This window comes from Triturus cristatus, chromosome 3_1, assembly GCF_964204655.1.
Source record: "Triturus cristatus chromosome 3_1, aTriCri1.1, whole genome shotgun sequence".
Classification (NCBI taxonomy): domain Eukaryota; kingdom Metazoa; phylum Chordata; class Amphibia; order Caudata; family Salamandridae; genus Triturus; species Triturus cristatus.
This window is the reverse complement of record NC_140583.1, coordinates 1135748479-1135772621: the sequence shown is the minus strand read 5'-3', so window position 1 is coordinate 1135772621 and position 24143 is coordinate 1135748479. Positions and strand designations below refer to the sequence as shown.

The window sequence follows — 24143 nt, the reverse complement described above, 5'->3', positions numbered from 1 at the left end:
AAAACACAACCAGTAACTACTGGTACCATAATGACCTAAAGCATTATCACATTAGACATAAACCCACACTAGGCCCAAACCTCATCAGCATAAACCTATTAAGCAATGGGCCTCACAAGCATAAACACATTATGCACTAACCCCATAAGCATAAACACATTACGCAAATAGGTACTACCACCAAAAATCCCAACATGACATTAGGCATCACGAATGTAAACACATTATGCAATAAAACAGAGTGCACCACAGTAAACTGATCAGGTGCCTATGTCACTTTGGCCATAACCTTCACCAACACAGTGTATAATAACTCAAGGTGCACGACATGACCACCTAGCCAACTGGCCTGTCACTGGGGCTCAAATGCCTTCTGTCCCAAAATGTCAGGCCGGCTGCCACTGCAGCAGAATCCACACTTTGCGCAATTGTGCTGGGGCAGGAGTGTCTCTCACTCCTGTCTCCTACTAAAATACCCCCAAAGAACTGACAGCCTAAACGTAGTAGCTGCCCGCTAATTGCCGGGCAGCTGTGATGTAAAGAAGGCCTGGCACTCACTGTGCCTCTCCAGTCTCACTAGGACTCTATCACTACCAGTGGCCAACTGGGCATGGGCCCCGCAGGGCCCTCAGGACCCCCATTGGGGCCCTGAAATGACTGTGCCCCTCGTTGGAGACACACGGGCTCTGGAAACAACATGGCCCCCTCGTTGCAGCTGCCCACTGTCCAGTGGGGCAGCTGGGTAACGGCACAATCCATGCGGGCAATCACCATGCCCTCTGAGCCCCACTGGGACTCCAAGTAGAAGTATGCCAAACGTGGCAGCTGCCCACTGTCAGGAGGGCAGCTGGAAAATCAGAGTGGGCCCCCTAGGCATGGTCACAGGGGGCGGGCACTGGCAACGTGCCCCGACACCCCCCAACCACCGTACAACTGAGCCCCACTCACCGGGCTCTTTTGTGGCTGCTGCAGGCTCCGTCTCCTCTGGGCTCCATTCTCGGGACTGCGGGCAAACTCCCCTGGTCTCCTCTCCTCCGCCTCGCATGACCTGGCACCACAGTTTCCCTTAGGTCCTGGACTTATGTGGGGAGCCTTTCGAGGCTCCAGATGTCTCCTTGGGCCTTGGAGCGACGCCTTCACATGCGGGGCTCTCCTCACTCATGGGAGCCCCGCACTTGCATCGGCGGCCTCGGCCGTCACCTCTCTTTCAAGCAGGTGGGGGCTCACCATCAGATACACCACACGGGGGCGGAGCCAGCATTCACTAGGGAAGACACCCTCCTTTTCAGAGTCAGGGGATTACCACTCCCACCACTCTTCCTCCAGACATCCCATTCAGCTCACCCTGCCCCTCCTGGAGCCACCCACACCTCTTAGCTCCTGTCACTCACAAGCCAGACATACAATTCACATCAGGCAGGCAGACACATAGCACACAGAAATGCCAACTTCTAAAAGTGGCATTCCTCCACCAGTCATCATAAATCTGCGCACGCCATTGCGCAGCATTGATGCTCACGAGTAAATACATACTAAACTCGACCCTGCACTCATCTCATACCAGGAATTACCATGGATACACTCATCCTCAATGCATTCCTATGGGAGGGCAGGCCACTCTCACCACACATACACAGAGAGTGTGCACACTTTACACTGGACCACAGTGCTAAAGTGCTCAGAGGCCTAAAATTACCAACACCAGGTTACAGAAAAAGGCTAGGAGAATGCAAAAAGTTTCGGGGTCAACCTGCCACAAGGGCCAAGTCCAACAACAGGCATCAATGTTGAATGGAAAATACTTGTGGGAATACATTGTAACTGAAAGAAAATGATTGGGGAGATGATATGAAGTGGGACATTTGGTTCCACACCATAAATATTACACAACAAACCTTGGAATGAAAAATCTGTTCCAGAGACACTTTGTATATGTTTAATAAACTATGTTTGACCCAGAGTAAATATATCACTGCTGATTAATGAACGTTTTCAAAACCGTGATTTAGGTCTCTAATACAAAAGACAAAGGCTCCAACTTAACGTTTGGTGGAATTGTAAAATCCTTTGATTTGAAGAAAAGAATGCTAAATCCAAAGGAGGATCCACTGGAGAAATTACCTTCACTATAGCGATTATATTGATGAGGACATTACAGCATAGCATTTCCCACCAGATTTAGCACTTGATTTACAAAATGGAGAAATTTCCATTACCACCCCCCTCTAAATCAAGCCTTGTTTTGGTTATTTCATTGAAAAGAGCATTAAAAGGATCTTCTACCTAGTAACTCAGACATACTTAGACACAAATGGGCAAAGCAGACTGAAGTGGAGATGATGGACGGAGCGCTGATGTGGGTCCCTTGCTCACTTTGCCACTAATTTGCATATAGCTGAGTCTAAACTGAGTTGGCGAAGTGAGCTAAAGAATAATGATGAATCCAACCCAGATCTGTGCCTCTGTCCATCATCTCCTTGTGTTTGCTTTGTTCGCCTTACATTGGCAGGGTATGCCCAAACGTGAGTTACTTGCTCACTTTGCCACTGGATTCAAACTAGCCTGGTTGATGAGGGGTGTTACCCCGAAACCGGTCCCTGATGCTTGTTTCTGAAAAAGGGAAGACCTGGATTGGCAGTTTGGGCTGGACTGTTCCCATGAGGCACAGGTCAAGACTGATTTGCATATAGCTGGTGTAGGAAGCTGGATTTGTATTCATATCATATCAATCATATCAAAGGAAATTTATATAGCGCAACATATCACTCAAAAGAGTCTCATGGCGCTGCAGACTGCTCAAGAGGGCAAAGACCAGACTAAATAACATATAGCCAGGTTTTCAACTGTTTACGAAAACTACCATGTTCTTTTATGGTGCGTAGATGGAGAGGTAGTTTATTCCAGAGAGCCGGTGCAAGAAAGGAAAATGAACGGCCTCCTTGTCTAGCGGTGTTTATTCTCAGCGGAGTTAGTAATACCGCGTCACTAGAACGTAACCTTCTAGCCGGCTGATACCATTGCAATTTTTTTCGCCAGTACTTTGGGCCGATTCCGTAAATAGACTTATGTGTAAGACACAATACTTTGAAATGGATTCATTTTTTAATCGGGAGCCAGTGGAGCGTATTCAGACAGGCCACCGATGATGATCTGTATGGACGGTCCAGGACCAGTCTCGCAGCAGTGTTCTGTAGAACCTGGAGTTTGTCCAAGAGGTCTTCATTTATGGATAACAGTAGAGCGTTACCATAATCTATTCTATTTGTAATCAGTCCTTGCGTCAGGGGTTTACGCGCCTCCACGGGGAGCCATCTAAAAACCTTTCTGAGACTGCGCATGATGCTGAAGCAGGTCCCTATAACGTGCTTAACATGGTTGCGCATGGATAGGCAGTCATCCATCTGAAAGCCTAAATTTCGGACTGTTTTCTTTGGAACAGGGCATATTCCGAGCTCGGAAGGCCACCAGTCCTGTGACCAATAATTACTGGCTTTTCCAAAAAGCACAATCTCTGATTTGGCCCCATTTAGCTGAAGATGGTTTGATCTCATCCAATTGTCAACACAGATGAGACAGTCCTTAAAATGCTTTTTTGTGTCACTTGGGTCGGGGCCGAAAGTGACCAGAATCTGCGTGTCGTCCGCATAGGATATGACATCAAACCCGTGCGATCTAATTACTTCAGCCAAAGGGGTCATATAAAGGTTAAAAAGAGTCGGGCTTAAAATTGAACCCTGAGGAACTCCCATTTTCATTGGCTTCGCACTGGAAACGAAGTTTCCCAGCTGGACAGCAGTGGTGCGCTCGGATAGGTAACTGATGAACCACCTCAAAGCATTTCCCCTGACACCAACCTCCCATAATATTTGCTCAAGAATCTTATGGGAGATGGTGTCGAAAGCCGCAGAAAGGTCGAGCAGGACAAGCACAGCAGATTGGTGTTTATCAAGAGTCAATCTGATATTGTCAGTGACTTCGACCAATGCCGTTTCTGTGCTATGTGCTGCCCGGAAACCGGACTGAGAGGGGTCCAGAAGTTCGTACCTCTCCAGATGGTCCACCAGCTGCCGATTTATAATGGATTCCAGTGCTTTTCCAAAAAATGGGAGTAGTGAAATGGGACGATAATTCAAAAGTACCTTAGGGTCCGCTGTTGGTTTCTTTAAAATTGGTCTGACACTAGCTACCTTCCAAACAGAAGGGAACACCGCGTCAGCCAAAGATTGGTTAAAAAGTGCAATCAGACTGTCGAGGACGGTGGGTGCAATTAAGGAGAAGTATTTGGCAGGGATAACGTCAGCCGGGGAGCCGGACTTTATTTTCTGCATAGCAGAAATAACAGTTTTTTGATCGCATTCTATAAAATTGGCTAGGAGGCCCGATGGATTGGATAAGAAACAGGGTCGTTCCGTTAGATGACTGCCGTTGGATATAGGGGGAAAAGTTTTTTGAATAGTCATAACTTTTTCTTCAAAGAAATTTGACAACGAATCCGCCCAATCTTGAGACACAGGTATAATGGGTGGGCTTGTGGAGATTGTGAAATCTTTTAGAATGTGAAAAAGTTCTCTAGAAGAGTTCTCTGCCCTAGTTATTCGGTTCAACAAATAGGATTTTTTTCCCTGTTTTATTTCATTCATGTACAGGTGGTGCAGTTTTTTATAACTTTCCTCATTTGCGGGGCTTCTGTATTTCCGCCATAATCTTTCGGCCCTTCTACATAGGTTTTTAGCAATTTTTAATTGATCAGTAAACCAGGGGGCTGTTTTTGCCTTTGGATTAGCCTTTTTAAAAGGGGCAATTTTATCAAGAGTGGCCAGAATGTCTTCATTCAAATTTAATGCTCTTAGATTAGTGTCGATTTCTGCAGCTTTATGGTTTACGCCAAAGTATTTTTGGAAAAGATGAGGAGTAATCTTACTCCATGACCTGCGTAGAACAGTTTCGTTTTCCAAATTATTTTCCCCTATTAAGACCGTGGGGATGATAAATTTCAGTAGGTAATGATCGGTCCATATCAGTGCTTCTGGAGGTTCCATAACAATATCAGGTATATTCGTGAACAGAAGGTCTAGTGTATGCCCCGCATGGTGAGTAGAACCATCAACCAGCTGTGCAAGACCTAGCGAACTCATATTTGTAATTAGTTTTTCCGTATCAGGGTTTAATAATACCTCTGCATGGTGATTAAAATCGCCAATCAGGAGAAAGTTATCCGAGGCTAATACGTGTGGAGCTATAAACTCCAGTATTTGGTTGGAGAAATTGGCTTTAACACCAGGAGGTCGATAGACCAGAGCCGCTCTCCAGGTACCATTTAAGGGACCACTAATCTTAACGGCGCATATTTCCATCTGAGCATTCACTATATTGTCCAGAATTGTGATTTCTAAGGTGTCTTTGTGAGCTATTAATATACCACCCCCTCTTTTTCCTTTTCTGTCAACTCGGATGATTTTATATTTTGAGGGAAAGGCGACATAAATGTCAGGGCCAGAATCTGCATGAAGCCAGGTTTCAGTGATGAAACACAAGTCAGGGTCATTAGAACCCAATATATCCCATATCTCAGTTGAATGTTTAGGAATAGAGCGGGCATTTAGGTAGATCGCCTTGAGAAGGGGGTTTTGTTTGCCACAGCAATAAGGTCGTTTTGGGGTCCTGCAACAAAGAGGTGCAGAAGAGCGCCATATGTCCTGAACCTTAGATGGATCAATTTCCCATGTGCCAGTAAAGCTGCCTGCATAGGGATGTAGGTCTTTAATCTCTTGGCTTGTATATTGGATAAGACCCATATTTCTAACAGCGCACTACAATAACAGAAATAGGGCACTAGGACAAGAATAGTAGGGCGCTGATACAGTATACCATCCAAACCTACCACAGTACCTGGCTCCTGGCTGCGGTCAGGCGCGGACGGGCGCAGACGGGCGCAGACGGGCTTGCCTTTGGCGCGCCTTCGGCGCGCCGCCGGCGCGCCGCTGCGCGCGTCCGCGCCCTAGCCTGGACTAAGTAGGAAGGAGGGGATGCAGGCTGAAACGCTAACCTACAGGTTCCGGTGCCCACCGGAAGTGAGTACCAGCCCCGATGACCCTCCGCTCAATCGGCACCAGCCGTGACGGAACGGGGTCAGGGGCAGCTAGGCAGGGCGGAGCAACAATTTGCGTGAGTAAAATGCAGTTTCAATATATTAAAAACAATTGTGCAAATCTAGCATACGTCGAAATGTGCAATGTGCAAAGTGTGCAAAGTGAGCGAAACAGAGCGTTTTAACATTTAAAATCTTTCTGAGCAAGTAGACACAATTAAAAAAACGTTACTGTTTCACAGACTAAGTTTTAGAACAGATATCGCCAGAATTCGTATAAGCACCTAGCAGCGGCCTCAAGACTTGAGCAGCGCTGCGCGCGTCCGCGCCCTAGCCTGGACTAAGTAGGAAGGAGGGGATGCAGGCTGAAACGCTAACCTACAGGTTCCGGTGCCCACCGGAAGTGAGTACCAGCCCCGATGACCCTCCGCTCAATCGGCACCAGCCGTGACGGAACGGGGTCAGGGGCAGCTAGGCAGGGCGGAGCAACAATTTGCGTGAGTAAAATGCAGTTTCAATATATTGCAGTAACCCCTCTACTTTTTGCCAGACTACTGATGCACTTTGACTTGATGTGCCCTGGGTCCCTGTCAATCAGGTACCCAGGGCCGGTTTTCTGTCCCCAAAACTGTACCTTGTACTCCCAATTGGCACCTCTCTGGCCACATGTAGGTCTCTTGTAAAAGGTACCATGGGTACCAAGTGCACTGTGGCCAGGGAAGGCCTCTAAAGGCTGCAGCATTTACTGTGCCACCCTTGGAGACCCTGTACCTTTACACACACACACAGCCATTGCAGGCTGCGTGTTTTGGTGCAGAACAAAGTGAAGAGTCGATATGGCACACATCCCTGTGCCATGCCTACAACCCAGTGCCCTGGCATAGGTCAGCCACCCCTCTAGCTGGGTGCACTCTACCAGTAGTGAGGGTACAGGTGCATGAGCCCTGTACCCCTACAGTGTTGAGGCCAATTCTTAGACATTGTAAGTGCAGTAATGCCATTAAAGAGTATATAGTGCTTGGAGTTTGTCATTACGATCTCCACAGCACCATAATGGCTTTACGGAAAACTGAGAAGATTGGTATCAAACTTCTCAGCACATCAAACCCAAACTGCTTCCAGAGTGGGATTTAATGAACACTGTATTAAGAGGGCATCTTAGAGATGCCCCCTGAAAAACGACCAGCCTCTGGTGGGTTCACCAGCCTGCCCCCACGAGGCATGTTTGTGGACCCCTAGGGTGGGAGCCTCTGCTCCCTGAGCCCAGAAACACCTCCCCCAGTCCAGGAAGAGCCATCTGTGGCAGGGGAGCTCCAAAGGCCTTGCAGCCTTTGTAATGCGACCCCAAGCCTCTCATGCTATCAAGAGCATGACTCCCCTCCTTTTCGGCAGGAAGACATGTGGGAAAAATTAGCCAACCCAGAAAGTGTGCCGACCCCTGCCAACCCCTCCCCTCAGGTGGGGGAGGCAAGGTGAAGCCCACTCTTCATTGCCTGCCATCTTGCAGATGGCAGGCACTCCCCAATCAGGATTCGGTATTGTGCTCACACTCCCAAATGGGGTGAGGACAACAAGGGTGTAGTCATCCTAAGGACAGTAGCTCATTGGCTACTGACCTCGAGACCTCTAAAACACTCCTTAAATACAGTATTTATGGGGCAGCCCTGAACCAAGAAGTTAGAGAAGAACCAAGAAGAAGAAAAGAAGACGAAGGACCCACCAGCCGTGCCGAAGCTAACAAAAAGAGGACTCCCACTGACTTGGCCCCAGCCATACCGGCCTGCCTCACTTCAAACCTGCACCAGCGAAATCCTGGTGTGCCTGCAGCCAGCAACCTCGAGAAACCCAGAGGAACTGCCTACCTTCCAACCCAAAGAATCTGTCTCCCGTGAACAGTGGATTTGTTCATCAACAGCCTCCAGCTCTGCAAGGATCCGCGGGTCTGCACCACTGCATTTAACGTCCACGGCCCAAGTTTGAGTGGCCCAACACCAAGAGGAGGTCTCCCCAGGGATCCTGACCTGAGAGCTGGTGATCCCTGACCTACCTCAAGCCTCCAGCCAATGCCTGCACCCTCAAACCGCAAGGTCCCCCCAACCGTGACCAGGAGCTGGTAAGACGATCCAACCCTAAAAGGCATCCCTGCACCAGATGCCCCACGGCCTTGGGTGGACTAACCGACGGTGCCTAAACAAACCCCAGCATCCCAACTTACCTCTCCAAGTGGTGGTCGCACCCAGAAGACCTTCTTCTCCGAGCCTGCAGTGTGTTTGTCAACCGGAGACTCCCCATTGAAAGCTACAGGGAGCCCAACGCCAACACAGTACTCTGCACCCGGCCTCCCCAGTGCCACTGAGGGTGTAACAAGAGCGCGTACTTACCTCTTAACAGATAACACTATTTTCCTCCATAGGATAACATTGACTATTATTCTATGAAAAGATTTTAAGTGTGGAGTTGGAAAACCTAAGAAATCCTTTTAAAATTGTAATGAATAACAAAAACGCTTTAACTCACCTGTGTACGGGAAATGTCCCAGTGCAGTATCCAGGTATACTGTACTGTGTTAGAAAAGTAATCTGCAAATTAATATACTGGTCATTTCACTAAATTGCCTATACAAAGTATATGTACTGTAATTCCAAAACATTGCATTTTCAGTAACAATACTGTAATCAAAACAAAGTGCAAATACAAAAAAAACAGCCACAGCACACACTATGTATAACGGTTTGACAGCTCTAGCTACAGTAAGTCAAGGCAGTGCAACAAGTATTTAGAACATGTTTCTTTAGTTCTTTTATTCTTCTTTTTTTGCTTCTTTTTTCTCAGTCTTTGTATACAGGTTTACATGCCTTGTCGCCAACATGGAGATTAACCCCGTGACTTTTTCAAGGCTCCTGAGTCCTGTGTTGATAAATTATTATAGTGTGGTGATAATTCCAACCCACACGGATGCAGGTGAGGGCAGTAGTGTGATGCGTCCCAAAAGAAAAACAATTCCAGAGTAAGGGTCTGTCACCCTATTTTGAAGCGGCGGTATTGTTTACCTATCGCGACCTCCAGTACGAGGGGTTCTCCCTACCTTACAGCACCTTTAAACAAATACTTGTATATATATAGATAGTGGGTGACTTCACTTTTGTAGTGCCGTTTCCCTAATAAGAATACCACTGTCCGGTCATTATTGCAAAGTGCATATACAATTGCAATCCAAACTGTGTTACAACTGCATTACTACTGTACAGTAGTTATTAGTTACCTGTGCCAGGCTTGCTTGGTTCTAGAAAAATAAAATAACTAAAACAATATTTTTTACAGAAACAATTGGTCTGAAGTTCAGTCTTTGAGTGTGTGAATTCATTTGCTGAATGAGTGTGACAACAAATGCTTATCACTGTTAACTGATAAAGCCTTACTGCTTGACCACACTACCACAACTAGAGAGTGAGGCGCTATATCCTTTACCTCTGGTTACCTTTTGGGTTCCACTGCACTCTGTGCAAACTATACCTCACTTTAGTAGAGTATATACAGAATTAGCTTCCTACAGCTGGGTCTGAACTGAGGTGGAGAAGTGAGCTAAAGAACGATGATGGATTTAACCCAGATGTGTGACTGGGAGTGAGTACCAAGACCCTTTTTAAATTAGTTTCCTGCCAAATATCACTATTTTGATTTTGTTTAAGGTGATCTTGATGGCATCATCGTTACGGTATCAAGCAAGTGCACTGAGAGAATTCCGTAAGCCTACTTGAGTGCAATGTGGGATACCCATATCATCTGCATATTGGATTGTTGGAACTTTACGATGGAATAATCACAGTGTACATGATCTAGTACTGATCAGGTTGCTTTCCAGATCTGCCATGAACAGATTAAATATCAAGGTTGTAAGGATGATTATGGAGAGAAATGGCTGATATCACACTAAAGAGCAAGTATCCATACCAGAAGCAGTGTTTGGCGCTTACATTGTACCGGTCAAGCACAGTAAGTTGATCAGGAAGCCGGCACGAATGAGAAGGTGTTGTAAAAGGGCCCTCTCTTCAGGATCAACCCCAAACTTTTTACTTTCCTCCTTCACATTTTCTGAATTTGTTTTGTTGGCTTTAAGACTCAGAGCACTTTATCACTGCTATCCAGTACTAACGTACATGTGCTCTCTCCTCTAAACAATGTAACATTTTCTAATATCCAATTGGCAAATTTAATTTCCATATAAGTCCCTAGTCTAATGCACTACTAATGCTCAGGGACTGTAAATTAAAGCTACTAGTGGGCCTGCAGCACTGATCGTGCCACCCACTTAAATAGCCCCTTAACCTTGTGTCAGTCCTGCATTGCGGAGCCTGGGTGCGCAGTTCATACTGCCACTTCAACCTTTCAAAATAACCATTTTGCCAGGCCCAATTCCCTTTTTTTTTACATATAGGTCACCCCTATGGTAGGCCCTGGACACCCCAGAGGGCAGGGTGCAATGTATTTAAAAGGCAAGACATGTACTTTTAAGTCCCCGGTAGTGAAAATCTCCCAAAGTTGTTTGTCACTACTGCAAGCCCTATCTATCCAGTAGGATAACATTAGGGTTGCCTTATTACATTTTATATGGGTAATTTCCATTTTGTGAAGAGTTTGACTTCTCAAGTTTGTTGTCTCTGAAATCCTAATTTTAATTCCTAATTTATGGTGAATTCTGATTTTAGAGGGTCAGCATTTTCTTAATTTAGCCATTTGGTGCCTGCTGCCTGTCTCTGATCATAGGTCTGTGGTGGCTGACAGCTTAACTTTGTGTATTCCCCCTAGACAGCCACGCACAATAGGAGCTTAGGTGTGACTTCATGGGACATCCTGGCAGGATGGGAGGGTGGAGTTGGACCCAGCCTCACTTACACCGAATAGGCTGTGACCTGTTTCCACACAAAGGGCTACATAATCCCCTGTAGTGAGTCTGGAGCCAGGACAAGAAGGACAGGGCCTCAGTACACTTCAAAGGCCTGTCTTTGAAGTCTCCCCCATTTCAGGGACCATCTGGGTATAAGTACTAGACCACAGACACTACCACTTCAGTACACTTCTAGACCTATGGATACTCTGCCAGAAAGAAGGACTGCTGTGATGCTGAAAGGACGGCCACTCTGCTGGACTGCCACTGTTAAGGAGATGCTTGCTGCCTTGCTGTGCTGACCTGCTGCCTGCTGCCCTCCTGCCTGGGGAAGAAGAACTGGAACAGGAACCCATCTTGACCCCTAGACAGTAGAGTGACTCAAAGGTTAGTCTGCTGGTCTCCTGATCTGAGCCTCAGGAGCAATACAGGTTTTCCACTTCTCCTGGATCCGTATTCAATGAGCTCCCGGACCCCAATAGGAAGCTGTCAGGTCCTGGGCACTTAGTGGTTTCTTTTGTCTCTTTAAGACAAGCTTTTGGGCTATTCGTGATTGTGAATGGGCCTATTCGCTCTTGAACTGCTTCAATCATCAAGCGGCTGCAAGCTTGTTTCTTCACACAGCAATTATTGCTGCTCATGACCATGAGGCTCCAGCCCGTCTGTCTGTCTTTCAGGACGGGGGGCTCCCACACCCCATGGCATGCGTGATGGAGCTCAAACTCCAGGCCCAGTCCCTGCTTCTTACACCCAGCCAGGCCGGGGGGGAGCCTCCCCGGGTCCCCAGCACCTGGACCCTCATCTGGCTTGCCAGGGAGAGCCTCCCTTGGCCCCGATGAACGTCAAGACCCTTGGCTTGCTTGCGGGACAGGGGGGGCTCCCGCACCCCGGGGCCCACCGGACGGCGCTCAAGCCCCAGGCCTGGGCCCAGCTTCCAAACCCTAGCCAGGCCAGGGAGAGCCTCCCCGGGCCCCGGTGGACCTAGGTCCCCAGCACCTAGACCCTTAGGTGGCTTGTAGGACGGGGGCTCCTGCACCCCATGGCCTGCCAGACAGAGCTCAAGCCCCGGGCCCAGTCCTAGTCCCAGCTTCTGAACCCTAGGCAAGGATGGGGAGAGCCTCGCTGGGCCCCGATGTACCCTCTGTCCCCAGCGCCCAGACCCTGGGTGGCTTGCAGGACAGGGGGCTCCTGCACCCCAAGGCCTGTTGGACAAAGCTCAAGGCCCGGGCCCGGTCCCTGATTCTGAAGCCCATCCAGGCTGGGGGGAGCCTCTCCGGGCCCCGATGGACCCAGGTCCCAAGCACCCAGACCCTCGGCTGGCTTGCAGGATGGGGGGCTCTTGCACCCAATGGCCTGCCAGACAGAGCTCAAGCCCCAGACCCAGTCCTTGCTTCCGAACCCTAGCCAGGACGGGGAGAGCCTCCCTTTGTCCCGGTGAATGCCCAGACCCTTGACTGGCTTGCGGGACGGGGGTCCCACACCCCGGGGCACGCCGGACAGAGCTCAAGACCTGGGCCTGGCTTGCGAACCCTAGCCAGGCTGGGGAGAGCCTCCCCAGGCCCCGGTGGACCCAGGTCCCCAGCACCCGGACCCTTGGCTGGCTTGCAGGACAGGGGGGGGCTCCTGCACCGAATGGCCTGTCGGACACGGCTCAAGCCCCAGGCCCGGTCCCTGCTTCTGAACCCTAGCCAGGCCAGGGAGAGCCTCCCTTGGCCCCTATGAATGCCCAGACCCTCGGCTGGTTTGCGGGACAGGGTGGCTCCCGCACCCCAGGGCCTTCTGGAAGGAGCTCAAGCCCCAGGCCTGGGCCCAGCTTCTGAACCCTAGCCAGATTGGGGAGAGTTTCCCTGGGCCCCGGTGGACCCAGGTCCACAGCACCTGGACCCTTGGCTGGCTTGCAGGACAGCGGTGCTCCTGCACCCCATGGACTGCCGGACAGAGCTCAAGCCCCGGGCCCGGTCCCTGCTTCCGAACACTAGCCAGGCTGGGGAGAGCCTCCCTTGACCCTAATGAATGCCCAGACCCTCGGCTGCCTTGCGGGATGAGGGAGGGCTCCCGCACCCCAGGGCCTGCCGGACGGAGCTCAGCCCCATGCCCGGGTCCAGCTTCTGAACCCTAGTCAGGCCGGGGAGAGCCTCCCGGACACTGGTGGACCCCCTGTCCCCAGCACCCGGACCCTGGCTGGAACCAAGGAGGGTTAAGCCCAGGCCATGTCCTTACCCCAATGGCCTGCCCGGGGAGCCCATTTATCTCAACTATTAAGCCCCCACGTAGTGGGTGCTTACAGAACTCTGGGGAAGGACAAAAGTTGGAGGTAGACTGGCTGGCCGGCAGGCCGGCCATCTGTTCACCCAGCCCACAGGCCCATCTGGTCACCCAGCCCGCAGGCCATCTGGTCACCCAACCCACAGGTATTTGTTGGTGGTGAGCGCACACTTGTAAGCAAATTAAAGTGAAACGTTTTTTTTTATATGCGTGCAGCGTTGCAAATATGCCTGCATAGCATATGAATCAGACCTAGTTAGTGGCCTAGTACTTTGAAAGATTACTAGGGCTGCAATCTGCACTGCAAAAAGTATTGCTTACATTCAATTCTGATTTTTTAATCAAAATATACATTATCATATGCATATACTTTCATCCTTTTCAATTTTTAACATGAACAAACAAAGATTGACAAAATTACATGTTTTCTGAGCAAAACAAAATATAAATTGACTTAAAACACCCAATGCATTTCGGGACTCTGTGTCCCTTCGTCAGGGGTATGCTGTAAAGAGAAAGCAAAAAGGAGAACATTTCATGGTCTGCACTTTTGGGATCAGATATGATGTTAAGTGCTATTGTGATTTGTGAGTGCACTGTGTTCCCCTCACCAAAGTGATCAATGCACATTCTGAATTATGTGTAATACCTGATTTGTTCAACGCCAGTACTCTGGACTTCACTAGATTCAACCACTGTGAAGAAAAACACAATGTTGAAAAGATATAAATAACTCTGCCGCACCAAAACCAATCAAAAAATCACTATAATCTACTCCTACATACCTGCCACCTATATTTGTCCCAGTTATCCTGTGTGATATTTCTAAAAATCAGGAAAAAAACTCAATGGTTGTCACTGTCATTAGGAACGGACAAAGAACTCTATCGTTCCCTCTAAAAATCATGGCTCACCTTAGTAGAGGTGCAAGGTGCGCGAATATGATAGACTGAACAGGGCGTTTCAGAGCTGTCTTCAATGGTAAAAAAAACTCTGTGTCACTTTCCATAAACAGCGATCTTAAACGACATGTATGAACTGCCTGTGATAAAAACAGTTCCAAATTACCTGATATACACAACAAATCCACGAAAGATAGCGATATTTGGGGTTGCCTTAAAGTATATCAATATTACCTACCAAAACGGCATTCGTGTAAGTTTCCGCTATGGACAGTGCCGGCATTCGCGTGTAACATTAAAATCACAAGTAAACTTCCTGGTTTTTACCGTCGATGTGATGACGTGTTGCTACAATTAGGAAACACTAAAAGTGGACTCTGCTCCCTGCATTTCAAGAAACAAAGCCTGAAATTCATAGTTTTTCGTCAACGTGATGACGTTTTTTGGGAAAGAAAAGAATAAGAGACACTAAGAACGGATTCTGTACACTGCATATATGTGGAAAACACCGTGATACCGTGATTCTACTCGATGATGTTAGAGCGATGCTCATTATTGACACTAAGGACGAACTCTATTCACAACATTTCTGCAAAAAACGCCATAATCCCTTTATTCTATTCGATGATGTTAGAGCCTTGCACATTATTGATAGAAGCGGAACAAAGTCATAAAAACCTGATCATCAAAAATCAGTGAATTCACCCTTTGTGCTAATGTGTAAGAAAGTGTGCCATCAAACTTATCCATAAAAAAACTTTATAATTCCAAATGAACAGTTGCATATATTCCATTTTCATAATGCAGGTATGATAATTGTTATGATGTTATACAGTTGTTTAATAAACATTCTGGCTGTAGCTACTCTCTTTATCATAGTACTCTATTTTAAATCTAATGGAAATTAATGATCTAGATCTAAGTGTTAAATACTATTGTGAATCTTGATGGATTTCCTCTTCAACGTGTGATTGTGTTCCTATAATTCCACGTGAGGGTCCCTAAGTGGTAATTCAGATTATGTGTATATGTTTCTAAAGGAAACAAGTCATCTCCAATTTATCATTAAGACCTTGAGGGGTCATAGTTTGCAATTTTTTGATCCAAAACACCTCTCTCTGTAGCAGGTGTTTTGAATTATCTCTGTCTGGAAGTTTAGGTACTTGTTCGATGATTTGGAATTTGAGTTGAGCGATTTGGTGGTGTGATTCTTCCCAATGTACTGCTAAACTTGAGGTGGTGCTTTTGGTGCGTATCTTACTTTTATGCTCCGTCAGTCTGATTTTTATCTTCCTTTCAGTTTTGCCAACATACAATAGTCCGCATGGGCATTTTATGGTGTAGATGACGTTTTCAGAGTTGCATGTTGTGCTACTTAAAATTTTGATTTTATTGCCAGTTCGAGGATGTAATAAAATGTCTCCTGAGGTTACATTGTTGCAGTGGATACATTCCAACATTTGTGTGTGCCATTTTTCTTAGCTGAAGAATCCGTGATTATTGGTGATTTGTTTTTCTTTGATAACATCTCTTTCAAGTTGTGTGCTCTTGTATATGCAAACAATGGTTTTGCAGAAAATAATCCATTGAAATCAGTCTCAGACTCAAGTAGGTCCCATCGTTTGTGGATAATCTTTTTTATGGTCAATGATGCTGTAGAGTATTTAGATACAAATACTGTGCGAGTATTGGGTTGTTTAGGAGCTTTGAATAATAGCTCTTCGCAAGATCGATTTTTGACTTTGTTTAGTTGTTGTTTCAGGGATCTTCAGGATACCCTCTATGAGTGTAGTTCTCAATTTGTTGTTGCCAAGTCTCTTCACAGGCTGTATCTGTGGATGAAATTCGTCGAGTTCTTATAAATTGTGAAACTGGTAAATTCCGAATTAAAGAAGATGGATGAAAACTACTGAATAGTAAAGCATTGTTTTTACCTGTAGGTTTTTTAAACACGCTAGTATGTATTTGACCCCGTTCAATATTAATCCAGATATCCACAAATGAAAGTGCCTTTTTGCTGATGGTGTAAGTAAATTGTATTCTGGGGTCTATGGAATTTAATGTTAGTATGTTGTTAATCAAAGCTGGTTCTGATTTGTTCCAAATGAGGAAGATGTCGTCTATGAATCGTCGGAAGAATATCAAACCTTCTTGCCATGTGAGATCTGACAGAATGTAGTCATTTTCAAATTTGGCCATGTATGTATTGGCATAGACTGGTGCTCCCGGAAAACCCATGGAAGTTCCATTTAACTGTATGTTAAACTTCCCATTCCAATTGAAGTAGCTATTCTGTAAGCAGAATTCCACTAGTTGTAAAATAAAACATTTCGGTATGTTCAAGTTTTCTTGTCTGAGTAAAGCCCATTCTACTGCTTCAAGTCCGTTAGCGTGTGGTATGGACGTGTAAAGTGCTACCACGTCAATGGTGCACAAAATCCAATTCTCCGTGGATTGATTTTTGATCGTCTGCAAACTTCGTGAGAAATCCGTGGTGTCTTCTATGTAATTTTTCCAACTCTGTACAAAAGGCTGAAGAAAAGCGTCAATGTAGCGTCCTGGTTTCTCGAATATAGAATCACATCCAGAAACAATTGGTCTAACGGAGGGATGACCAAGCTTTTATGAATTTTAGGTAGTAGATACATTTTGGGTCTCCGTGGAAATTGAGAACTGAGGTATTTTTTGGTTGGTGAATCAATCCAGTGTAATTCCTCTGCTTGGTCTAAAATTAAGTTGAGAGTTTTGGAAATTTCAATGGTAGGGTCCTCAGTTAAACTTCCATAGATCTCCTTATTATTGATGTGTTCCAAAACTTTACTTTCATAATACTCAGTGTCCATTAACACAAGTCTGCCTTTAGAAATGTGATGCTTGATTTTGGTCGCCTGGCCCACAGGGCCATCTGGTTGCCTCTGGCCTGCAGGGCCATCTGGTCACCCGGCTGGCAGGGCCATCTGGTCACCCAGCCGGCAGGGCCATCTGGTTATGCAGCCAGGCGTCCAGATGGCCTGGGATGACCCAGCGCCCAGATGGCCTGGGAGGGTGCCATAGCCAGTCGCCCTTGCAGTCTGGCGAGGGTGGCCATGTGCTCGGAGGCAGTCGCTCGGGAGGCTCCTTCCCTGGGGCTGCTGCTCGCCTCCTTGCTCGACTTGTGTGGGAGCAGTGGGAAGGGGAGGCCGGCCGGCCCAGGCCATCTGGTCAACCTGCCGAACTGCAAGGGATGGTGGCCCCATCCCCACAACCCGGTGGGGCAGGAGTGGGAGGGGAAGGCCCCCATGCAGGAAAACACATGATGGAGGTGGCCTCCCGCAGGCCCACATTACTCCCTCCGCATCCCTCTCACCAGCCCGGCAGCAGAGGGACCCATCCCTGGATGTGATAGAGGAGGGTGTCTGTGGGCGCCCATGCACGTAGAGACAAAAGCTTGTCTCAGAAGATGACTTTCAATAGATCGCAGCGAGGTAGCTGCTCTGCTACTTTCAAAACCCTGACCCAGAATCAGGTCGTCTACGAATGATTTAGCACCGGGTGCCCCACGAACATGCGGTGCACAAAGGGCGGCCCCCTTCCATCTGCGCTCCGGTCCCCAAGTGAGCGGCTCTATGCACCGCCCCCCCCCGAGAGAGGCCAGCTATCCCAGGCCAATCGAGGCTCAACGACACTGCGGTATCGTTACCATATAGGGGGGATTCTGACTTCGAGGCGTTCAGTCATAATTCCACAGATGGTAGCTTCGCCCCATAGGCTCCTCAGCCAAGAACATTCACCAAATGGCTGAACCTGCGGTTCCTCTCGTACTGTGTAGGATTACTATTGCAACAACACATTATCAGTAGGGTAAAACTAACCTGTCTCACAACGGTCTAAACCCAGCTCACATTCCCTATTAGTAACAATCCATTTTCTGCATCACAATGAAAGGAAGAGCTGACATCGAAAGATCAAAAAGGGATGCCGCTATGAACGCTTGGCCGCCACAACCAGTTATCCCTGTGGTAACTTTTCTGACACCTCCTGCTTGAAACCCAAAAAGTCAGAAGGATCGCGAGGCCCCGCTTTCATGATCCGTATTCATACTGAAAATCGAGATCAAGCGAGCTTTTGCTCTTCTGCTCCACGTCAGGTTTCTCTCCTCCCTGTGCTCACCTTAGGACACCTGCATTATCGTTTGACAGGTGTACCTCCCCAGTCAAACTCCCCTCCTACCACTGTCCCGGGAGAAGGATCGTGCCGGGCGGGCGACGGGCGCTTGGAGCCAGAAGCGAGAGCCCCACAGGGCTCAGCCCCCGCCTCACTGGGTAGTTGAAAAAACGATAAGAGTAGTGGTATTTCACCGGCAGCCCGAGGGCCTCCCACTTAACCTACACCTCTCATGTTTCTTCACAGTGCCAGACTAGAGTCAAGTTCAACACGGTCTTCTTTCTACGCTGATTCTGCCTAGCCCTTTCCCTTGGCTGTGGTTTCGCTAGATAGTAGTTAGGGACAGGGGGAATCTCGTTCATCCATTCATGCGCATCACTAATTAGATGACGAGGCATTTGGCTACCTTAATAGAGTCATAGTTACTCCCACCGTTTACCCAGAGTACTGGGCAGAAATCACATCGCGTCAACACCCGCCTCGGGCCTTCGCGATGTTTTGTTGTACTTAAACAGTTGGATTCCCCTGGTCCACACCAGTTCTAAGTCAGCTGCCAGGCGCCGGCCGAGGCAGAATGCTGGCCCCGCACCCCTGGGGAGGGGGCACGGGAAGAGGCAACCACCACAGCTGGAGCAATCCACAGGAAGGGCCTGGCTCATGTCCAAAGTCACCCTCACCCCGGAGGGAGGCGCCTCATCCAGCTGCTGCACGCGCCCAGCCCCGCTTCACACCCCAGCCCGACCAACCCAGCCCTTAGAACCAATCCTTAACCCAAAGTTACGGATCTGACTTACTGACTTCCCTTACCTACATTGTTCCAACATGCCAGAGGCTGTTCACCTTGGAGACCTGCTGCAGATATGGGTACGGCCCGACACGAGATTTACGCCATCTCCCCCAGATTTTCAAGGACCAGTGAGAGCTCACCGGACGCTGCCGGAACCGCGATGCTTTCCAAGGCTCGGGCCCCTCTCTCGGGGCAAACCTATTCCAGGGCACCCCCCCTTCACAAAGAAAAGAGAACTCTCCCCGGGGCTCCCGCCGGCTTCTCCGGGATCGTTTGCGTTACCACACTGGACGTCGTGAGGGTGCCCGTCTCCGCCACTCCGGATTTGGGTATCTGAACACGACTCCCTTTCGATTGGCTCAGGGCAACGGAGACCATCGACCGCCCCTTCTGAACGTTGCTCGCCCATCTCTTAGGACCGACTGACCCATGTTTAACTGCTGTTCACATGAAACCCCTCTCCACGTCGTTTGAATGTTTGCTACTACCACCAAGATCTGTACCTGCTGTGGCTCGACCCAGGCCCTCGCCTGGGCTTCTGTGGGCACCACAGCGGCCCTCCTACTCATCGTGGCTTAGCCCCCGCAGCTCCCAGCGCCAGCTGGGTATGGGCCCGACGCTACAGCGTTATCCATTTTCAGGGCCAGTTGATTCAGCAGGCGAGTTGTTACACACTCCTTAGTAGATTCCAACTTCCATGGCCACCGTACTGCTGTCTATATCAACCAACACCTTTTCTGGGGTCTGATGAGCCTCGGCATCGGGTGCCTTAACCCGCCATTTGGTTCATCCCACAGCGCCAGTTTTGCTTACGAAAAGTGGCCCATTAGGCACTAGCATTCCATACCCGGCTTCACGCCAGTGAGCCGGGCTTCTTACCCATTTAAAGTTTGAGAACAGGTTGAGATCGTTTCAGCCCCAAGACCTCTAATCATTCACTTTACCAGATCAAACTGGTGGCTTTGAGCGCCAGCTATCCTGAGGGAATCTTCGGAGGGAACCAGCTACTAGATGGCTCGATTAGTCTTTTGCCCCTATACCCAGATCGTATGACCGATTTGCACATCAGAACCGCTACAGATCTCCACACCAGAGTTTCCTCTGGCTTCGCCCTGCCCAGGCTTAGTTCACCATCTTTCGGGTCCTATCACGCACACTCATGCTTCACCTCCCCGACGGAGAGGGCGAGACGGGCCGGTGGTGCGCCCGCCACTGGAAGCGCGGTGGGATCCCAGCTCAGCTGGCGTGTGACGGCCCTCACCTTCATTGCGCCACTGGGTTTCGCTCAGTCCTCCGACTCATGCACGTGTTAGACTCCTTGGACCTTGCTTTAAGAAGGGTCAGATGGGTAACCGACATTGCCGCAGACCCCTGGTGCCTGGCGTGGGCCTCCCCGCCTGGCAGCGCACTGCGGTCGGGGCACACTGAGAACAGTCCGCCCCAGTCGACAGTCGCACTGGGAGCAGGGGGCTCCGTCCCCCCTTCCCTGCCCCGGGGCACCCCGAGGGAGCACGTGCCCACAGGAGGGCGCAGAGGCAGTCAAATCTTCCTCGGCCCCACGGACACGGCAAAGCTGCTGCCAGGGGGGCTGTAACACCCTCCGCCAGAGCAGAGGGCCACCTGCCACCCTGAAGCCTTCCTAGCTGACCCGGAGCCGTTCGCGACGCATCAACGCGGAGGAAAAGCACCCTGCGGGGGCCGGGTAAGGTCCAAGCACCGGTCCCGCAGAGGGTATCTGGAACTCCCGGGCCACTGACCTTCCCACCGTGTTAAATCCTCCGGGTTGACTGCACGGACCCTACCCATTTACCTCTTGATGGTTTCACGCCCTCTTGAACTCTCTCTTCAAAGTTCTTTTCAACTTTCCCTTACGGTACTTGTTGGCTATCGGTCTTGCGCCCGTATTTAGCCTCAGATGGAGTTTACCACCTGCTTTGTGCTGCATTCCCAACAACCCGACTCCAAGAAGACCCGATCCTGGCGCGCCGGGTGCTGCTACCAGCCTAACAGGGTCCATGGGGTGAGCCTCGATCAGACGCCGGGGAGTCGGTCTTCTGTACGCCAGATTCCCCGCTGCTGGGCGGGGATTCAGCGCTGAACTCTTCCCTCTTCATTCGCCATTACTGGGAGAATCCTGGTTAGTTTCTTTTCCTCTGCTTAGTAATATGTTAAATTCAAAAGTGTGATAGGAGGAATGTGACGCCGCCCATCCACCGCCCATGTGGCGAGACAGCCCCGTTCAAAGCTTCCCCTCTGGGAGTCAGACTGCACCATTTGGGAGAAAAAACATTACCAGGCGCTCGGCCAGGGAGTCCCCCCCACCCACTCTCTCGCGAGGAAGAGGGCTCCCAGAGTAACCCAGGAGGGACCGCGTAAGTCTTCAAACCCCTCGGCTCAGTCGCACGGGACTGGGTCAAACCGGGTACCTGGCAATGACAGAGGGCCACCCCACCTGCACATCAGTCGTTCATCACTGAGTAGCCCGAGCCATGCCGGCAGGCTGGCGACTAGCCCACCCCACCCTCGCCTGGGTCAGAGGCTCTGGAAGGGAAAAGCCAGGTGGCTTACCCATTCCGAGCCGGGGTCCCCTCGCAGTCCCTCGGCTCCTTCTCCTGCCACCCGAGAAGGGACGCTCCTCGGTGGTACGGAGCCCTGTCGGGCTGGGACTCGGGTGCGGGTGGTCAGCCGGTGGACAGCCGGTGGAAGGGCCTTTCGAGGGGGGTGGTACCAGCCTGGGGAGGCACTGCCATTCGGTTCCCCCCTACACCGTGGGGGGATCGTGCCGGGTGAGCGTGGGTTCCGTCTCGGTCGGGCCTATGTTGAGCCCTCCCTGGAAAGGGACAGGAGATGGGGCTGCCCACCTTCCCCGGTCCCTCGTGTGTCGGTCGGGCCCTCCCCGGGGGAAGAGGCCTGCCGAAGTCCCGGTCCTCACCCAGGAGCCCCATGCGGTCGCAGACCGCTCTGCCGGCTGGGGCACGCGAGGGCAGGGCCCTGTGCCTACGGTGTGTGCTTGCAGGAGGCAGCTGAGGGCTTCGGGCTGGCGCTGTCGATCATTCGGGCTGCTCTGCAATTAATGATCCTTCCGGAAAGCTTGTTACGACTTTTACTTCCTCTAGATAGTCAAGTTTGATCGTCTTCTCAGCGCTCTGCCAGGGCCTTTGCTGACCCCGGCGGGGCCGATCCGAGGACCTCACTAAACCATCCAATCGATAGTAGCGACGGGCGGTGTGTACAAAGGGCAGGGACTTAATCAACATGAGCCTATGACCCGCACCTACTGGGAATTCCTTATCCATGGGAAATAATTGCAATCCCCAATCCCTATCACGAACGGGGTTCAGCTGATCCGTTCAGTGTAGCGCGCGTGCAGCCCGGACATCTAAGGGCATCACAGACCTGTTATTGATTGATCTCATGTGGCTGAACGCCTCTTGTTCCTCTAAGGAGTTGGACACCGACCGCTGGGGGTCCCGTAACTAGTTAGCATGGAGGAGTCTCATTTGTTATAGGAATTAACCAGACAAATCGCTCCACCATCTAAGAACGGCCATGCACCACCACCCACAGAATCTACAAAGAGCTATCAATCTGTCAATCCTTTCCGTGTCCGGGCCGGGTGAGGTTTCCCGGGTTGAGTCAAATTATGCCGCAGGCTCCACTCCTGGTGGTGCCCTTCCGTCAATTCCTTTAAGTTTCAGCTTTGCAACCATACTCCCCCGGAACCCAAAGACTTTGGTTTCCCGGAAGCTGCTCGGCGGGACATGGGAATAACGCCGCCGGATCGCTAGTCGGCATTGTTTATGGTCAGAACTACGACGGTATCTGATCGTCTTCGATCCTCCAACTTTCCTTCTTGATTAATGAAAACATTCTTGGCAAATGCTTTTGCTTTGGTTCATCTTGCGCCGGTCCAAGATTTTCACCTCTAGCGGCACAACACGAATGCCCTCAGCCGTCCCTCTTAATCATGGCCCCAGTTCCGAAAACCAACAAAATAGAACCAGAGTCCTATTCCATTATTCCTAGCTGAAGTATTCAGTTGACCGGCCTGCTTTGAACACCCAAAATGTTTTCAAAGTAAACGCTTCGGACCCCCAGGACACTCAGTCAAGAGCATCAAGGGGGCGCCAAAAGGCAGGGGCTGGGACAGGTGGTAGGTCGCTTCGCAGCGGACTGCCAGCTCGATCCCAAGATCCAACTACGAGCTTTTTAACTGCAGCAACTTTAATATACGCTATTGAAGCTGGAATTACCGCGGCTGCTGGCACCAGACTTGTCCTCCAATGGATCCTCGTTAAAGGATTTAAAGTGTACTCATTTCAATTACAGGGCCTCAAAAGAGTCCTGTATTGTTATTTTTCGTCACTACCTCCCCGAGTCGGGAGTGGGTAATTTGCGCACCTTGGATGTGGTAGCCGTTTCTCAGGCTCCCTCTCCGGAATCGAACCCTGATTCCCCATTACCCGGGATCACCATGGTAGGCACAGAAAGTACCATCGAAAGTTGATAGGGCAGACATCCGAATGTATCGTCGCCGTCATGGGGACGTGAGATCGGCCCGAGGTTATCTAGAGTCACCAAAGCGGCTGGGCAAGTCCCTTTTTTGTCTTGGTCTGAGAAATGCACGCATCCCAGGAGGTCAGCGCTTGTCGGCATGTATTAGCTCTAGAATTACCACGGTTATGCAAGTAACAGATGGAGCGATCAAAGGAACCATAACTGATTTAATGAGCCATTCGCAGTTTCACTGTACTCTGCCGTGTGTACTTACACATGCATAGCTTAATCTTTGAGACAAGTATATGCTACTGGTAGGATCAACGAGGTAGCCGCACCTGCTGACGGGGTTGGTTTAGGGGGCCGCGTGCCCATCTCCCTGACCAAATAACCTTCACACACCCCTCCCTCTTGGGAGCCTTTTGGGGGAAGGAGCCCGCCCGCCTGGGCGGTAGGGCTTGCTGGAAGAGTGTGGAGCGGTGCAGTCGCATGGGCACCGGCGGGCCCAGCCATCTCCCTGGGAGGGAGAGGTTAGCCGAGGTGCAGCCTGGGCGAGACGCACGGGTGCCAGGGCCT

General features: G+C 49.8%; 1 non-coding gene and 1 pseudogene across 1 annotated transcript; both read right to left on the bottom strand.

Moving 5' to 3' along the window:
* Nucleotides 1-17559: 17559 nt before the first annotated feature.
* On the bottom strand, nucleotides 17560-21275 carry LOC146861621 (28S ribosomal RNA). The gene has a single exon (XR_014979482.1). It is a non-coding gene; the product is annotated as a 28S ribosomal RNA (ribosomal RNA).
* Nucleotides 21276-22141: 866 nt separating this feature from the next.
* Nucleotides 22142-23898, bottom strand: LOC146861620 (18S ribosomal RNA; annotated as a pseudogene).
* Nucleotides 23899-24143: the final 245 nt, after the last annotated feature.